This window comes from Orycteropus afer, unplaced genomic scaffold (genome assembly GCF_000298275.1).
Source record: "Orycteropus afer afer isolate SDZICR_OR568_19922 unplaced genomic scaffold, OryAfe1.0 scaffold00062, whole genome shotgun sequence".
Lineage (NCBI taxonomy): Eukaryota > Metazoa > Chordata > Mammalia > Tubulidentata > Orycteropodidae > Orycteropus > Orycteropus afer.
In genome coordinates, this window is record NW_006921649.1 from 8,982,805 (window position 1) to 8,989,531 (window position 6,727).

At 41.7% G+C, this 6,727-nt stretch overlaps 1 protein-coding gene across 1 annotated transcript in view; it reads left to right on the forward strand.

The window, feature by feature from the left end:
• DOCK2 (dedicator of cytokinesis 2) overlaps positions 1–6,727 on the forward strand; it is a 669,066-nt gene that overhangs the window by 596,898 nt on the left and 65,441 nt on the right. The gene's annotated exons all lie outside the window — the stretch shown is intronic.

Here is a 6,727-nt window from a genome sequence, read left to right on the forward strand (position 1 = left end):
TACTTTGCTGGTTTTTGTGTTTCTCTAGAGAACCCAATCCAACACAGCACTCAAAATACAACTGGGGAAAAGCTGCCTCCTCAGAGTAGAGATTTCTATTCTTGAGGAAAAAATTCAAGCCTCAAGTTGCAATATTGAAAGATTCTTTCAGAAAAATATTGACTGATGAAGAAGCATCAAAAGAAGATGACAGGAAAACAGTCACTGTACCAAAAAAAAATGATTGATGTTCATCCATTTTGGGAGGTGGGGTATGATCAAGAACCAGTGGTATTGAAGCTGCACTAAGAGAATTGGCAAAGAACAAGGCTCCAGGAATTGAAAGAATACCCATTGAGATGTTTCAACAAATGGATGTTGCACTGGAGGCACTCAGTTGTCTGTGCCAAGAAATTTGGAAGACAGTTACCTGGCCAGCTGACTGGAAGAGATTCATGTTTGTACCCGTTCCAAAGAAAGGTTATCCCACAGAATGTGGAAATTATCGAACAATACCATTAATATCACTTGGAAGTAAAATCTTGCTGAAGATAATTCAAAAACAGTTGCAGCAGTATATTGACAGAGAACTTCCAGAAATGCAAGCTGAATTCAGAAGAGGACGTGGAATGAGGGATATCATTGCTAATGCCCAATGGATCTTGGCTGAAGGCAAAGAATACCAGAAAGATGTTTATTTGTGTTTTATCAAGATGCAAAAGCATTTGATTGTGTGGATCATAAGAAATTAAGGATGACATTGAGAAGAATGGGAATTCCAGAACACATAATTGTGCTTAGGAGGAACCTGTACATAGACCAGGAGGCTGTCATTCAAACAGAAGAAGGAGATACTCAAACTGAAAAAACTCACTGCTGTCAAGTCAGATCCAACTCAGCAACCCCTTCTTGGGTTTCTGAGGCAGTATCACTACGGAAGCAGATTGCCCAACCTTCCTTCCAAGGAGTGGCTGGTGAGTTTGAACCACCAGCCTTCTGGTTAACAATAAAATACCTTAGAAGGAAGTGCATCAGGGTTGTATTCTTTCACCATACTTATTCAATCTGTATGCTGAGCAAACATCCAAGAAGCTGGATTATATGAAGAAGAATGGCATCAGGATTGGAAGAAGACTCATTAGCAACCTGAGATATGCAGACAACACAACCTTGCTTGCTGAAAGTGAGGACGACTTGAAGCACTTACTGATGAAGATTAAAGACTACAGTCTGCAGTATGGAGTACATTTCAATATAAAGAGAATGAAAATGCTCACAATTGGACCAATAAGCAGCATCACACTAAATGGAGAAGATTGAAGTTTTCAAAGATTTCATATTACTTGATTCTACAATCAACACCAATGGAAGCAGCAGTCAAGACATCAGATGAAGTATTTATTGCACTGGGCAAATCTGCTGCAAAAGACCCCTTTCAAGTGCTGAAGAGCAGAGATGTCTCTTTGAAGACAATGGTGTGCCTAACCCAAGCCATGGTATTTTCAGTTGCCTCATATGCATGTGAGAGCTGGACAATGAATAAGGAAGACTGAAGAATTGATGCTTTTGAGTTGTAGTGCTGGCAAAGACTACTGTGGGCACTGTGGACTACTAAAAGAAATAACAGATCTGTCCTGGAAGAAGTGCAGGAGGAATACTCCTTGGAAGCGAGAATGGCCAGACCGTCTCACCTACTTTGGTCATGTCAGAAGGACCATTCCCTGGAGAATGATATCATGCTTGGTAAAGTGGAGTGTCAATGAAAAAGAGGAAGGCCCTCAATGAGATTGATAGACACAGCGGCTGCAACAATGAGCTCAGGCATAGAAAGGATTGTAAGCTGGTGCAGGACTGGACAGTGTTTTGTTCTGTTGTGCATAGGGTCACTATGAGTCAGAGGCAACTTTATGGCACCTAACAACAACGACCTAAAGGAATGTTTGAATATTAAACAAGATAATTAATAAAATGGGCTTACACAGATCTGGAATATAAGACGTATTCACTAAATTGTAGTATCATTATGAATTATGATTAGTTTTCATTTCTATATCTGCTTTCCCTGCTGAATTGTGATCTCCTGGAGGTCAGGGTGTTAATGATCTCTGAGTCCCCAGTGTCTAAAACAATATGTGTTGAGTAGTGCCTAAAGCACTTGACTCCTGACCAGAAGGCTGGCGGTTCAAACCCATCAGCCACTCCTTGGAAGGAAGATGGGGCAATCTACTTCCGTAGTGATACTGCCTCAGAAACCCAAGGAGGGGTCGCTATGAGTCGGTTCCAACTCGACGGCATGTAACAACAACAACAACAACAGATGGATAGATGATGGATGGATGGATGGATGAATGGATGGATGGATGGGTGGATGGATGAGTGGGTGGGTTGATGGATGGATGGAATATGATTATTCAAAAAAAGAAAATCCTCATATCCAACTCACCAATCCTGGAACAGAGAAGCAAATTTTCCTCCTCTTGCCTCATGCCAAAAGCATAAGATAGATAGTTGCCATCAAGTTTACTCTGAATCATGACAATTTATGTACAACAGAACAAAATATTACCTAGTTCTGCATCATCCTCACAGTCGCCAGTATGTTCAAGTCCATTGTTGCAGCTATTGTGCCAATCCATCTCACTAAACATTTCCCTAGCCCTCGTTGGCCCTCTGCTTCACCAAACATGATGTCCTTTTCTAGAGATTGGTCCGTCTGATGACATATCCAAAGTGAATGAGTCAGACAATATTCTGTTATGATCCATACGTTTTTCATTGGCTACTTTTCAGAAGTAGATTGCCAGGCCTTTCTTTCTAGTCTGTCTTAGACTAGAAGCTCTGCTGAAACCTATCCACCATCGGTGACACTACCACTATTTGAATTACTGTCATGGTTTACATGGCATTATAGCAACATGCAAGCAACCACAGTATGACAAACTGGCAGATAGATGGTATGCCAAAAGAACAAAGAGTCTAAAAAAAAAACAAGACCTTATTTTTCTAATCCCTTACTAAAAGTGTGGTCCCTGGACCAGCAGAATCAGTATTACCTGACAACTTGTTGGAAATGCAGAATTTCATTCTCCAACCCAGACCTGCTGAATCAGAATCTATTAACAGGATGCCCAGGTGATTCTCATACTTTAAAGTTTGAAAAGCAGTGGACCAAGCCAGTGATCTTATGTTGGCTGCACGAAGGAATCACCTAGAGAGCTTAAACTATAAAATACTGCTTGCCTGAGTCTCACCCTCAAAGATTCTGCAATCACTGCCCTGGGTGTGTCTTGGACTTTGTAAAAGCTCCCATGGCAATTCTAACCTTCATACAGGGTTGAGAACTACTGGTCTGGCCGAGCTCAGGCCTGAGATACCTTCTGCCCTCAGTCCTTCCCCCTGGGAGGTTGTGATAAACTGTATAGGGAACACTGGAAAGAAGTTTTGTTGCACTCTCATTAGGGTAGGAAGCAGGCTGGGAGTGACTGTTCCAGAAGGAAGCAGGCACAGCTGCGGCTGTGCGACACAGGTCTAAATCACAGGCCAATTTGCATCTCTCCATTGAGAGCCCAGAACAGGTGCTTCTCCCACCGTGAAGATGGATTTGTCTGATCACAGCCACAGTTTGAGACACCATCTCCTTGCAGTCTGGCTTGGCTTCTGGAAAGAGATGACCCTCTGAAGTCCTTGCCTTTCTCACCTTTACTTTCCTAGAAGCTCTTAGGACTTAAACTGCCATGGGGAAAGTAGTCAGAAACAAGGCATGGTGCCTGAGTAATGCTTGTCTATCTGAGACACCTAAGGACACATTTCTCTGAAGGAAAAATACTACTCCCAAAACAGACAATGCTTGTCTTGATTCCTGAGGTCACCACTTATTACCTGAGTGATACTGGTAAGGTCACCGGACCTCTCCGAGGCTTAAAATAAAAGGGGAGAATGGTAATATAATTTTCACTTATAGAATTACTATGATGATTTCTTAACAAAAAGTGTTTAGTATTGTATCTGACACAGAATAAGTGATTAATAAGAAGTAGACATTAACCAAAGTGTGATGGTTATGTGTGTGTGTCAACTTGGCTGGGCCTGGTTGAGTGGCTGGGCAGCTGGTACTAGTATTCCCCATGATGAGACTAGCAATCAACTCCATGGTAGGATCTACCATAAACAGCTGAATAGCTGCCTTTGGGATGTGGTCTGCTTCCTGTATATAAGGAGAAGCCTTGGGAATGGTCTCTAGCCTATGGGACACTTGGATCCTGCATGTAGCTGTGTCATTGCTCAGCAGCCTGCTATGCTCTGCCAAACTTGGGACTTACAATGGACTTAAGTTAATGGCCTGCCATGTGGTTTGGTAACATCTGGACTGTACATTTTTACTTGTCAACCTTGGGGCTTCTCAGCCTCAGCAGCCAGCAGCTGTCTGAATGAAGAAATGGCTCTAGCTTCAGTGGGCTGGGAGCAGGAGGCAGAGCTGGACCCCAAGGTTGAAGGGCTTTCACCCAGCCCCTAGAACTTGGCACTTTGAACTTGGACTTAAAGCCTCCAAATTGTAAGAATAAACTCCTGTTTGTTAAGGCCATCCCATTTGTGGTATATTGTTGTCAGAGCGGCACTAGGTAACCAGAACACAAAGTTTTAATCCATCATTCTCTTTCTACCTAGCCTTTGGGCTACCAGAAGCTAGATATGCTTCTTTTTGTATTTGTATCTTTATCCCCGTCCCTAGCCCCTCACATAATGAGTAGCATCAAAAAACTCCAAACCAGACTATCATTCCAACTCATAACAACTCCATTGGGTTTCCAAGGCTGTAAATCTTTATGGAAGCAGACTTCCCCATCTTTCTTCTGTGGAGTGACTGATGGGTTCAAATCACTGAAATTTTGGTTAGCAGCCCAATGCTTTAACCACTACACCGCAAAAAAAAAAAAAAAGGGAGCTCTGGTGATGTAGTGCCTAAGGCATCTGACTGCTAACCAGAAAGCTAGTGGTTCAGACTCACCAGCCACTCCTCGGAAGGAAGGTTGGGCAATGTACTTCCATAAAGATGCTGCCTCAGAAACCCAAAGAGGGGTCTCTATGAGTCGAATCAACTCAAAGGCAATGAGCTCCTTAATAAGTAGCATAGTGCCTAACAATTAATAGATGCTTAAGGAATGTCACATTTTTTAAAAATACAGAATTAATACATGAATGTTGTAAAATTTTTCAAATAGCACACAAGTGTTTAAATTGAAATTGTATCTTCCTCCTTTATCCCCCTACCCAGGCCTCTTGTCAGAAACAACTCCGTTAAGAGTTTGGTATTTTTCCTCCCTGACTATATTGTGCACATTTATAAACACAGAGAGACACATGATGCAGACATGAACTTGCACACATACAGTGTTTGGTGTTTGACAGCACAGATGCTGGAGCCAGGCTGCTAGTATTTACCAACTGTGTGACCTTGGACAAGTCACTTGACCTCTCCTTGCCTTAGTCACCTTCTGCAAAAGTCCCATCACATAAGATAGAAATGGGGGATTGAATGAGTTAATGCTTATAAGTCATTTAGACTAATGCCAAGCACATGGTAAGCGCTATGTGTGTTGGTTAAATAAAAAATAAATACTGGCCTGAGACTTGCTTTTCTCACTTACTTACATATTTCACAGACCTTCTCATGTCAAAGCATTTGATCTGTCTTGCTTTTCATGGCTACAGAGAATCTCATTTTGTGCATTTCCCTTAATTTGTTTAGCCTTTTTTATTTTGATGAACATTTAATATGATTCCAACCAGTTCCCTACCAGACACTATTTATTGTTGTTGTTAGGTGCAGTCAAGTCAGTTCCAACTCATAGAGACCCTATGTACAATAGAACAAAACATATAAGTATTACAAATAATTATTGCCTGCTTTGGGAAATATTTCTATAAATTAGACTTCTTCAAAGTAGAGTTTCTGGGTCAAAGAGTACGTGAATTTTAAACTGTGAAAGATGTAAAAATGGCTATCCAAAGAAGTTGTACTAATTTACTCCCAACATGAATGTGTAAAATTATCCATTTCCTCACACTGAAATTTTTTTTTTTTTTTTTTTACTTTTTCCTATTCTTGTGGTGAAAACCAATTAAATAATTATTACAGTGTAAAAAAAGACAACACACTGCCGTTGAGTTGAACCCGACTCATAGCGACCCCTCCTTGGGTTTCTGAGGCAGTATCACTATGGAAGTAGATTGCCCAACCTTCCTTCAGAGGAGTGTCTGGTGGGGTTTGGACCACCAGCCTTCTGGTTAGCAGTCAAATGCCTTAGGCACTATGCCACCAGAGCTCCCAATTACAGTGTATGATAAATAAATGTATGAATGAATCAGTGAATAATTAAATGAACAAACAACAAATGAATCAGGGGCATTTAAACTCACTGGGTCCATAGGTGGTGCAAACAGTTAAGCACTTGGTTACCAATCAGAAAGTGGTGGTTTGAATCTACCCAGAGGTGCCTTGGAAGAAAGGCCTGGTGATCTGCATCTGAAAGATCACAGCCATGAACACCCAATGGAGCACAGCTCTACTCTGCAGCACATGGGATCACTATGGGTTGAAATTAACTCAATGGCAACTGTTGTTGTTGTTGTTGTTGTTATGTGCCGTCGAGTAGGACCCGACTCATAGCAACCCCTCCTTGGGTTTCCAAGGCAGTATCACTACGGAAGTAGGATTGCCCAACCTTCCTTCCGAGGAGTGGCTGGTGGG